This window comes from Diorhabda carinulata, chromosome 3, assembly GCF_026250575.1.
Source record: "Diorhabda carinulata isolate Delta chromosome 3, icDioCari1.1, whole genome shotgun sequence".
NCBI classification, from domain to species: Eukaryota; Metazoa; Arthropoda; class Insecta; order Coleoptera; family Chrysomelidae; genus Diorhabda; species Diorhabda carinulata.
This window is the reverse complement of record NC_079462.1, coordinates 2,087,395-2,100,520: the sequence shown is the minus strand read 5'-3', so window position 1 is coordinate 2,100,520 and position 13,126 is coordinate 2,087,395. Positions and strand designations below refer to the sequence as shown.

Here is a 13,126-nt window from a genome sequence, read left to right as displayed (position 1 = left end):
GGTCTCGATGTCTGAGTGATGTACTGACAATGAATCGTTCATCTCTTTAAAATTTGTATCTTTTTCTTCATGAACTGCGTCTTCTATGGAAGTTAATCTCTTGGTAAAGACGGTAAATTCTGAAAACAGCAAGTTGTGATTCATGTTCAACGAACTGTCTACTTCTAGCCTTGTCGAACGAGAACGATGCCCAATTTGTTCTTTGGCAATTCGTAGATAGGTTGCTCGATGATCTGGGGTTCATTTGGGACCAGTTGCTGTCGTTTTTAGCTCAAAGTAGTTACTTTAAGTCTTCTTCTGACTTTCCAGCAATTCCTCGTGTTTCTTAGAGGTTTTATTCTTGATTAATTCATCGTCATATAGCGCAGCCTCTTTCCTTGGTTAAATTTATCAATTGTAGTCGATTATCTTGTAGTTTGTTTCTTTTCTTTCTGCCTATAGTCTAATTTGACTGGACTAATACGGCGTTTGGTATCACATAAGACGTTTTATACTATCTGAGAAGAATTAAAAATGATTTAGGAAGTTATTGAAGATTCGATTTAGAGAAATAGATTAAAAAATTACGATTTCTACCAATAAAAATATTTCCAATACGAATTTTGTATATATATATATATATATATATATATATATATATATATATATATATATATATATATATATATATATATATATATATATATCATTATATGTTTGTAAATGTTTGATTTTGAGTCTCTAATTTTTGAAAACCGAATAAAAATTCAACGTTTCGACTTTTTTTGTTCTACGAATGATAATAACGCATCAGCTTTTCCCTGTGGTAACGAGATTCTCCACGTAGATCCGATCGGAAGATTTCTGCTCTCGATTTCGTGCGACTCGAACGCCACCGACTGCCCTGACGTTTAAACTACGAACTAAACAGTAAAAGTGCACGCCCGAGTTACGTCTGTATTGTCGGTTAAATAAAAATTGTAAAATTACTTGTGATTGGTTAATTATGTGTTGTGATCATACAAAATAAATTTCATTTTTTCCTTACGCATTCGTTTGTTATGTACAAGGTACAATTTCATTCAGATTTTTTAGACTAGTGCTGTATTATTTGAGTTGGCTTCTTCGTTGTGTTATTTGTTGTTTTCACATCACGCATCGGATATAATCGAATTTTTCGCTTAATTTATTTTTTTGTTTTATATACGAATGCATTTAGCGCATACATATTACTGTGTATAATTTTTTTTGTAATAAATTTTTTGTATAAATGATACGTTTTTTCGTATGGCATCAGGTATCATCTTTTTATGTTTTCCCCCCCACAGAAAAGAAACTAAAACAATAAATTAAACTAAAATAAATAATTAAATAATGAACTTTTGATGTATTTAATGAACGGTTGAATGTTTGTTGGATTAGAATAGAAAAAAAATCATTTCGATAGTGTTTCCATCAGAAAAATTCACGAAATTTGGTTTTTAGAGTGGAAAAAGCGAATTTGATTACAATTAAGGTAAGTTTAGGTCGACTGATGTCGGTAGAAAGCATGTTTTGGTCGAATGATTAGAATAAAAACAAATTAATAATTAAAAAAATAAATATTTTAATATATTAAAAAACATAACCTAAAATTTATTAACACTACCTTTATCTTTCACGGAAATTGAGATCGTATCCTAATTTATACCCCTATTATTTCAAAAATGACCTATTTACGATTGGGGTAGGTCGGCGGTCGTAGCAAAGGGTGAGGCTGCGGATTGGGGTTGAAACATGATGTAATATCTGCCTCTCTTAGTACTCTCACGAAAATTTGATATACAAGGTGTCTATTTTATTCTATATATTCTATTTTATATACAGAGTGATTGATATACATTTTAAAATTATTTACAATCTGCCATGTTTTTTAAATAACACACCCTATATTTTATTTCATATTTGAAATCACCTTGACTTTCCCATTATGATTATAAAGATTTATCGTGTATACTTTCACTTACTCACATAAAATACAGGGTGGTTTATTTAAAAAAAAATCGAGAAAATAATGTATTGGTATTTTGATTCACCCTGTATCAGATTCGATGAATAATTACAAGATAAATGATTTTTTAGAATTTTCACTACTATTCGAATGTTTTGGCAATAACGGATCTTCATTTTTGAATTTATCTTAGAATATACAGGGTGTTGAACTTGTTACGATTTCTATAGAAAATAGGTTGTAACTTTTTAAATACCCCGTATAACACATCAAAACTATATATTATTGTAATGAGGAAGTCAAGCTGATTCCAAATGTGAAATAAAATACAGGGTGGTTTATTTTAAAAAATCGAGCAAATAATGTATTAGTATTTTGATCCACCCTGTATCAGATTCGATGAATAATTACAAGATAAATGATTTTTTAGAATTTTCACTACTATTCGAATGTTTTGGCAATAACGGATCTTCATTTTTGAATTTATCTTAGAATATACAGGGTGTTGAACTTGTTACGATTTCTATAGAAAATAGGTTGTAACTTTTTAAATACCCCGTATAACACATCAAAACTATATATTATTGTAATGAGGAAGTCAAGCTGATTCCAAATGTGAAATAAAATACAGGGTGGTTTATTTTAAAAAATCGAGCAAATAATGTATTAGTATTTTGATCCACCCTGTATCAGATTCGATGAATAATTACAAGATAAATGATTTTTTAGAATTTTCACTACTATTCGAATGTTTTGGCAGTAACGGATCTTCATTTTTGAATTTGTCTTAGAATATACAGGGTGTTGAACTTATTACGATTTTTAAAATAGGTTGTAACTTTTTGAATACCCCGTAAAACACATCAAAACTACATATTATTATAATGGGGAAGTTAAGCTGTTTCCAAATATGCAATAAAATATAGGGTGTTTCATTAAAAAAAATATAACTTTGATATGGCACATCATACTGGAACACCCTGTAAGATTATTAATTATTTTAAAATGCGAAGACTAATGATGGCTATAATTCCCCAAATTTTCAAATTTATATCTCGAAGGAAAAAGAAGTCATTGAAATTAATCAAACTAATCGATCACCCTGTATACAAGGTCACTAATTAAATCTAAAATATTTCGATTTTCTTCTATTTGCCATATTTAACGTCTTCAATAGTTTCATAAAGTTTTTTATTTCGTATCTTTAACTTAAATGTTTACAAAAAAATTCATTTTTTCCTTTTTATTTTGCCCCACTTACTTCGCCCTAAATCGTCATATTTCGAGCTCCTTCGTTTTATATCGATACACCCCGTATTTTTTATAGAGGTCGTAATATAGATAAACCCTGTATTTCATTAATTATATACATACACAGGACGATAAGTTTATAGTAAATATTAATAATTAACGTGAAAAAAAAACATTAATAATATTTACAAGTACAATTAAATCACGTAGATTTTTTTCCTAAACTGTTTATTATATATACAATTAAGTATCAAGTAAGCCTATAATATCAATTATGTTACATAACCTCATTATTTGAACTTTTTATGACGATGTATCTAATCTCTACAAAAAATATTCATTATTATAAATTAGACGTGTAAATGTGAATCCTAATCGTTTTTATTTATATAAATGTAATTTTCAAATAATAACATTGTTTGTTTCTCAAATATTTATAAGGATTTTTGCAGTCAACTTAAAACAGACAATAAATAATCAGGAAATATATCTTATGATAATGTAGAATAACATAACCTATGTTTAGTTAAAAATAGGTAATAATGTTATATTTAAAATGTTTCAAAATTATAATTAAAATAATGAGTATATTGAATAAGATGCATAGACACGCCCATTTATGGCATCAATACGATACCAGCACCACAAAGCGGTCAAAAGATGTACTAATAAAAGAAATCCTGACAATTTCATACAGTTGACTCACTAATACTTAGATGGCGTTAAAAACTTCAATTAATTATACGAGGACTATATAAAAGTAGTGTAGTTGTTTAATAATGCCTCATTTTTTACTCAAACGACAGAGTAATACAAGTAGTTAATTAGAAATGGGTTTTAAATACCCGACTTGCGTCTAATCGTTTCATTTTAAGGACTAGGTGACTGTTAGATCATTTATTTGGATTACGAGATCATTAATCCTTGCCAAACGTTGACAGATGATAAAGTAGTCGATTTTCCAAGTGTTTTAGATTAAACGAATTCTACAATACGGTGATGGAGAAAAATGAAAAATTTATAATTAACTGTTACTTGTATTGTACACAAAGCTATAACGAAAATGCTCTACAGGGTGGCTCTGTTTGAATTAATTGTATAAAAAGATTTTAAAGAAATAAAAACGTCATAAATTGTTCGAATATACAGGTCGTTTCGTATTGATCGATGAACCTAACCTTAAAAAAGTCATGTTTAATGCTATCTACTTGATACAAACCCTGTAACTAGCGGCATCTATGAGAGTTAGATGTAAAAACATGTATTCTGATGAAATTTTATCATAATGCTGCCAGGAAGTTCGACAAAATCGTTGAAAATTTGTACAACTGGGTTGCTTTTTTTGAAGCACCCCGTAAAAAAGTCCATTATTTCAAACACGTGGATTTCAATAAATAACTTTAAATAGATACTGTTTTTAAATGACATTTCCAATTGATTATGAAGATTTTATATAAAAAACTTGATAATTTTCGTATTTTCTTCGTCTGTACTATACGTCATTGACTAATTCCCGTTCGATTCATCCTTAAATTATCCTTATAATCCTCATAAAAACAATAGACTAACTTCATCACCCTCATAAACTCATCGAAGAAAAGAATAATTAAAAAATCCACCTGAAAACTTGATTACTTCTTTTCACTCGCCCGGAGAGAATTGTCTGCGCGCCCACGGTCATAACCGACTAGCGGCGTTGCCAAGTTTATTTAAATTCTTCCAAAATACGAACCAAGTTGGTCGGAAAATATCAGAACTTCCTTCCGAGGTATTCAAACCTACTTATCGTACATATTCCAATTCAAAAATTGATTTATTACGTGCGTAACAAGAAAAAATGTTTAGAGAGAGAAAAATCCGTTTTCTGTCAGTGCATTTGTTTTTTTCTAGTCCTTTAAAAGGCAAAATATCTATCAATAAATAAAAAAACTTTTCATTTCTAATAGTAGCTTCAATTTTTTGAATTAACTCCGAATATAAGAAACGTTTTTTCGTAATTTTGCTTCACCTGGTACATTGTATTTATAATACAAAAGATTTTGAACATTAGTTGGAAACATTACGTTGATGTGGGCTATAACAAGTCTTCAAATAAATCACAAAATTATGCAGAAATCCCAACAGAAGTCATGGTTAAAGATTTGTTTTGAATTTCAGTCTGGCAACACCCATACCAAGTCATGTGACATATTTTTTGTCAAAAATCGAGTATTTTTTTGAGACCAGTAACCAGATCTGGACTATACGGTGGATGAGGAACCAATCAGTTCAATTTAATCATCGTTGCTATCGACTCGTGAATCGGTGCATTGTCTAAGTTTCTTCTTCGACATATAAGGCCGTTTTTCCTTGATTTTTTCATCCAAAAACTCTATATGGTATTCGATATTGATTATCTCTTCCTTTTGAAGATATTCGATGTACAATATTCCATACACATACCAAAATACTGGAGCTATAACCTTCCCAGCTGATTCTGGGCCTTTGGACGCTTCGAACCTGGTTCACCGGCTGCAGTTCACTCAGATGATGATCGTTTTGATTCCGAAGTGAAATGATGGATCCATGTTTCATGTATTACTACATATAGATGCAAAAAACCTGATTAATCACGTGTAAACTTGACCAAACACTGATCTGTATCATTAACACGTTGTTGTTTTTGATCAACTGTGAATAAACGCGGTAACCACTTTGAAAAAAGCTTCCTCATGGTCAAATGGCCAATTCGTGGACTTTCTTGATGTTTCCTGGAGCAACCAACGTTCGTTGCATGACTACCAATAACAAATGGTCCTTTTCGATTGACCAGAGTCCAAATAAAACTTCTTTAATCATTGCTGAACTTCTACAGTATTTTTTTTATCAAAATACAAAGATAAATTAACACACGAAAACGTTTTGTATCTATTGTAGGGAAAATAACAAAAGTAGGTTTACTGAAATGACTGTCACTTTTTGTGTTGGTACTTCATAAACGTCAGTTGAATTTGACAATGACAGCGCCATCTGTGTGTCAGTCACGCGACTTGTGTTTTGATTTTTTAGTTATTCACGAACTTTGGGTTACTTCGTAAGTAAAAACCTCAACCCAAAAAGAGAAAATTATATTAATTCGACATGTTTACGTCATAAGACATCTGGTACGATGAAATATTACCAGAAAAGGTTTAAGCTCTTCAATTTATCAAGTCCCATCAAAAATACAAGAAATTCAAATTTCAAAAAGCGGATTTTAGTGAAACGTCGAAGCTCTAGTGAAATTCTAGTTAGTTACAATAAAATTTCAAGCTTTGGAAACTTTTTTTGTCAATTAGATTTTCAGAACCATCACAGTTTGTCTTTTTTTGCTTATTTTTTAAGTTATGAGGCTCGTAACTTTTTTAGAACGTCTCTATTATCTTTTCGATTATTTCAATCTGGTTAAACGATACGTGGAGGAGTTTTTTAGCTCTTCTTCTTTTTCCCCGTGTCTATCTAAAGTTTCACACAACTTATTATTAGATAATTCATTTGATGAATGGACTATAAGTTGAAAATACGTTTAATGTCAGAATTATGATCCAACTGGCAACGGCAAATCCTCATTTTGAGACCTTAGGTGTTTAGACTCCCGTGTAGGCGACGAAAATCGACGCAAGCGCTTTTCATTAGCGCCCTCTCCCGGTCGTCGCGTAAACTTCAGTCTGACCTGAACCACGGGGGTGCCCACCACCACGGCTAGGTCTATCGAATTTTTTCCTAAATCAACATTTTTTGAAAAAGTAAATAAATTAATGGAAATCTTCTAGTGGAAGTGCATATCGTTGAAATTTAGTGCCAAGTCTGTAGGTTTTTATATACATATATATATATATAGAGAAATATATAGAAAAATAAACCCACTTAATTCGAATACGGATTTTAGCGTTGTTTGTCAAAGTGTCGGGATAAAATGGGTGCCAAAGGTAGTGTGGAAGCGGCCAAAACCAATGCACAAAATTGGGGTATGTTAGAGGTAAGAAAAAAATTATTTACAATACTTATTTCGCCCGGTTTTCGCGGCCCATTCTGCAACGTAAAAGGGCAAGGTTTCTGAAGTAAACAACAAAATTTTATTTACTACAAAATAATGATTATGATTAAATTCGTTGAGATATCTACGAGGAAGCTCCAAGAAGTACGTGGTTTAACAAAAATTTTGTTTATTCATCGACGTAATCTCCCTACGATGATTTCACCCCTTTATTGTTGAAAAATCTTCGACCACCGAGACATTTTTCTAAATTTACAAACAGAAAATAATCCGAGGGTGCTAAATCTGGATAATATGCAGCAATTCAAACTTTAATTCATCAATTTTGGCCTTTGCAAGAACGAATTTGTGAGCTGGTGCATTATCTCGATGAAACAAAAAATTATTATGATTAAATTCGTTGAGATATCTACGAGGAAGCTCCAAGAAGTACGTGGTTTAACAAATATTTTGTTTATTCATCGACGTAATCTCCCTACGATGATTTCACCCCTTTATTGTTGAAAAATCTTCGACCACCGAGACATTTTTCTAAATTTACAAACAGAAAATAATCCGAGGGTGCTAAATCTGGAAAATATGCAGCAATTCAAACTTTAATTCATCAATTTTGGCCTTTGCAAGAACGAATTTGTGAGCTGGTGCATTATCTCGATGAAACAAAAAATTATTATGATTGTATTCGTTGAGATATCTACGAGGAAGCTCCAAGAAGTACGTGACACAAAGAAAAAACAAAAATTTTGTTTATTCATCGAGGTAATCTCCGTTTTACCTCCATCCACTTCTCCAAGCGGTGTTCAATGATTTCACCCCTTTATTGTTGAAAAATCTTCGACCACCGAGACATTTTTTCAAATCTACAAACAGAAAATAATCCGAGGGTGCTAAATCTGGAGAATATGCAGCAAATCAAACTTAAATTCATCAATTTTGGCCATTGCAAGAACGAATTTGTGAGCTGGTGCATTATCTCGATGAAACAAAAAATTATTATGATTGTATTCGTTGAGATATCTACGAGGAAGCTCCAAGAAGTACGTGACACAAAGAAAAAACAAAAATTTTGTTTATTCATCGAGGTAATCTCCGTTTTACCTCCATCCACTTCTCCAAGCGGTGTTCAATGATTTCACCCCTTTATTGTTGAAAAATCTTTGACCACCGAGACATTTTTTCAAATCTACAAACAGAAAATAATCCGAGGGTGCTAAATCTGGAGAATATGCAGCAAATCAAACTTAAATTCATCAATTTTGGCCATTGCAAGAACGAATTTGTGAGCTGGTGCATTATCTCGATGAAACAAAAAATTATTATGATTGTATTCGTTGAGATATCTACGAGGAAGCTCCAAGAAGTACGTGACACAAAGAAAAAACAAAAATTTTGTTTATTCATCGAGGTAATCTCCGTTTTACCTCCATCCACTTCTCCAAGCGGTGTTCAATGATTTCACCCCTTTATTGTTGAAAAATCTTTGACCACCGAGACATTTTTCTAAATTTACAAACAGAAAATAATCCGAGGGTGCTAAATCTGGAAAATATGCAGCAATTCAAACTTTAATTCATCAATTTTGGCCTTTGCAAGAACGAATTTGTGAGCTGGTGCATTATCTCGATGAAACAAAAAATTATTATGATTGTATTCGTTGAGATATCTACGAGGAAGCTCCAAGAAGTACGTGACACAAAGAAAAAACAAAAATTTTGTTTATTCATCGAGGTAATCTCCGTTTTACCTCCATCCACTTCTCCAAGCGGTGTTCAATGATTTCACCCCTTTATTGTTGAAAAATCTTCGACCACCGAGACATTTTTTCAAATCTACAAACAGAAAATAATCCGAGGGTGCTAAATCTGGAGAATATGCAGCAAATCAAACTTAAATTCATCAATTTTGGCCATTGCAAGAACGAATTTGTGAGCTGGTGCATTATCTTGATGAAACAACAGTTTCTTCTTAACCAAATGCTTGTTTTCATCGCTCAAATTATGCAATTATCCCAAAAAATCCGACGCAATGACCTTGCCTGCAAATGGAACGATCTTTCTCTTCTTTGGAGCCGATTCTTCCTTTTCCAATCCATTGTTTTGGTTGTTCTTTTAGTCCGGGTGTGAAGTGATGGACCCAAATTTCATCCTTGGTTATTAAACATTTCTAAACACTCTATGGAAACGCTGCTTTTGTTCAATCAGCTTTCTCATGTCCAAAGTTCGCTAGTTCACGCACTTCCAATCCACTATTATCCAGATTCTCCTGAACATTTCTGGAGTCGTTACCTCGTTTGGTCGATGTTTGTCTTCGTAGGTCCTACGGCTTCGTTTGAGCTGTCTTACTCAATATGTTATTGTTGATAACGATGAAGCAATATCGTCCAAAGGAGAATCTAGTTCAGCTACACAACATGGTGTCTTCCAAACTTGGAGAATCTGTTGTGTACTTTCAAATTCGGTGCAGGTACTTCTGGGAATCAGTCTCCGATTCCAATAAATACGAAATGCGGTTGCTTAAGACTCTATTGAAAAGAAATATGTGAAGCAGTTAAGAAAATTGGTCAATTTGTAAAGATAGATACAGTTAATGAATGGACAAGCATTCAAGGAATACATCTCCGAGTAATCGGACTCTCGTTGATGTTCAAGTCCAGCACGAGCTCGAAGAAACGCAAGAAGTGCCAGCTAATGGATCCAAATTAACCCCAAATAAACTTAAAAACAAAATCAAATCAAAATATTTTTTACAGCGTGCGATTTTAGTCGTAGAAAATTATTTAGGGAGGGGTTGATTATTGGGGTGGTTCAATAATTGATGTTTACGGTTATCTGGTAAAGTAGCCGAGGGAAACGCTTTTTGTCGGTTATGAAGGAGGAAAATGTGTTTTTTTTCAAAGAAAATATCGATTAGAATCAACGGTAGGACACGGAAATCCAATTTTCCACATTATAAAATATAATACACGTTAAAAACAATAGATGATAAACAGATGAAGATATCATGGATCTATAATGAATATATGAAAATCTACGAGGTATATTTGAAAAGAAATTTGCTAATCAACATGTGAAAACTGAGGTTGTTGCAAATTTGGTCTGTATGGAGTTTTCCCACAACAGAAATAAATGTTTTACAAGCAGTGACTTCTAATATATTCTTGGTCTTTCTATTGAACGTGTTTTCCAAAGCGATTTCATTTCCATACAGCTTCTTAGTTCCAAAGGATGAAATATTATCCCTGGAAACCAATTACGAGCTTTCCTCTAAGCGCAGCGCTCGCGGAAAGCGCTTTTCCACCAAGTCACGTCATATTTTTATATTTAGATACTTTCCTTCAATTTCTTCGGTATAAGGAACAGATACAGCTTGAGGTCGATGTCGATCTGTCTGTCTATAATAGTCAATATCGTGTGAGACGTCTGTGGATATCAATCTTGAACTCCAGCTTGAGGTTTAAGAATTTAAGGTCGATGGGTCTTATCAAAAAGTCCTCTAAATACAATGATGTCTTTTATTTGAACCATGTAATGTACTAATGCAAAGAAAAACAGTTTGTTATGTGGTTTTTGAGCCATACGAGGGTTCCAGCAGTACCTGACCAGACCTAGAAGGCAAAGACCGTTCCATTTGAAGAGTTTGACGATTCTTATTATAAAAAGGGCGTCGAATTTATCGAACATCGCTGGTATGGAGCTTAAAACAGATGATTAAGACTTGAAAACATACTATTCCAATCATATTTTGTCTCAAACTAAATTCTAAATAAGAAATATTTGGATGTGAGGTTTTATATAGTTTTCAAACTGTTTATAAAACAAAATGCTTCGAATGAATAATCTATAATCGTATTTCTAATATTCAAACACTTTACAAACGTTGCGCAATTCATTATTCCATTCATAACCTCAAAAATCAATTTACGTTAATTTGATATCGTCTCTCGACCTTGTATCTACATATAAGACGCAAAAGTGATAAATTTCACGACTTTTTGTTCTAATTACGTGACTAATACAGATTTAATAACAATTAAAAGGCTGCAGTGCAACGTACAATGAGTTCTACCAGAAGGACCTTGTAGTAGAAAGAGCATAGTGTCAGAAATGACGTCATCGAACGCTGCCGTCGCGGCAGCCTGGATATCATCTCGATCGATAAGTTCCTCCTACTCCTCCCGCGGTATCCAGACATCCAGCACCGGACCGGCTGATTGCCAATAACATATTTGGACACAAAATCAAATTTTTAATGATGTAATTATATGTGGAGATGTCTGTGGATACTGATCTTGAGCTCCTCTAGGTTGTAATCTTTGAGAAAGAAATGCCTTGGTTGCCGTTTCCGCAAGCTTGTACTTCTTTAAAGAAAGGAATCACAATCAATTGACTTTCTGGGTGTTTGCAGGCGAATTTGATGTCGATCTGACTGTCTATAATAGTCAATATCATGTAGAGATTCCGTGGATACTAATCTTGAACTCCTCTAGGTTGTAATCTTTGAGAAAGAAGTGCCTTGGTTGCCGTTTCCGCAAGCTTGTACTTCTTTAAAGAAAGGAATCACGATTAATTGACTTTCTGAGTGTTTGCAGGTGGATTTGATGTCGATCTGACTGTCTATAATAGTCAATATCATGTAGAGATACCGTGGATACAAATTTTGAACTCCTCTAGGCTGTAATCTTTGAGAAAGAAGTGCCTTGGTTGCCGTTTCCGCAAGCTTGTACTTCTTTAAAGAAAGGAGTCACAATCAATTGACTTTCTGAGTGTTTGCAGGCGAATTTGATGTCGATTTGTCTGTCTATAATAGTCAATATCATGTAGAGATACCGTGGATACAAATTTTGAACTCCTCTAGGCTGTAATCTTTGAGAAAGAAGTGCCTTGGTTGCCGTTTCCGCAAGCTTGTACTTCTTTATAGAAAGGAGTCACAATCAATTGACTTTCTGGGTGTTTGCAGGCGAATTTGATGTCGATTTGTCTGTCTATAATAGTCAATATCATGTAGAGATACCGTGGATACTAATCTTGAACTCCTCTAGGCTGTAATCTTTGAGAAAGAAGTGCCTTGGTTGCCGTTTCCGCAAGCTTGTACTTCTTTAAAGAAAGGAATCACAATCAATTGACTTTCTGGGTGTTTGCAGGCGAATTTGATGTCGATCTGACTGTCTATAATAGTCAATATCATGTAGAGATTCCGTGGATACTAATCTTGAACTCCTCTAGGTTGTAATCTTTGAGAAAGAAGTGCCTTGGTTGCCGTTTCCGCAAGCTTGTACTTCTTTAAAGAAAGGAATCACGATTAATTGACTTTCTGAGTGTTTGCAGGCGAATTTGATGTCGATCTGACTGTCTATAATAGTCAATATCATGTAGAGATACCGTGGATACTAATCTTGAACTCCTCTAGGTTGTAATCTTTGAGAAAGAAGTGCCTTGGTTGCCGTTTCCGCAAGCTTGTACTTCTTTAAAGAAAGGAATCACGATTAATTGACTTTCTGAGTGTTTGCAGGTGGATTTGATGTCGATCTGACTGTCTATAATAGTCAATATCATGTAGAGATACCGTGGATACTAATCTTGAACTCCTCTAGGCTGTAATCTTTGAGAAAGAAGTGCCTTGGTTGCCGTTTCCGCAAGCTTGTACTTCTTTAAAGAAAGGAATCACGATTAATTGACTTTCTGAGTGTTTGCAGGTGGATTTGATGTCGATCTGACTGTCTATAATAGTCAATATCATGTAGAGATTCCGTGGATACTAATCTTGAACTCCTCTAGGTTGTAATCTTTGAGAAAGAAGTGCCTTGGTTGCCGTTTCCGCAAGCTTGTACTTCTTTAAAGAAAGGAATCACGATTAATTGACTTTCTGAGTGTTTGCAGGTGGATTTGATGTCG

General features: G+C 33.4%; 1 protein-coding gene across 8 annotated transcripts in view; it reads left to right on the top strand.

The window, feature by feature from the left end:
• The first annotated feature begins 909 nt into the window (after positions 1–909).
• Positions 910–13,126, top strand: part of LOC130891983 (protein still life, isoforms C/SIF type 2) — a 142,466-nt gene continuing 130,249 nt past the window's right edge. For 2 of the 8 annotated variants that reach the window (XM_057797134.1, XM_057797136.1), the window contains exons 1-2: positions 918–1,049; positions 1,308–1,495. The gene's annotated coding sequence lies outside the window, so the exon portion shown is untranslated. Of the gene's footprint in view, positions 1,050–1,307; positions 1,496–6,903; positions 7,218–13,126 lie in introns of those variants that run through there. The other 6 variants (XM_057797140.1, XM_057797133.1, XM_057797141.1 and 3 more) reach the window with 4 other exon arrangements.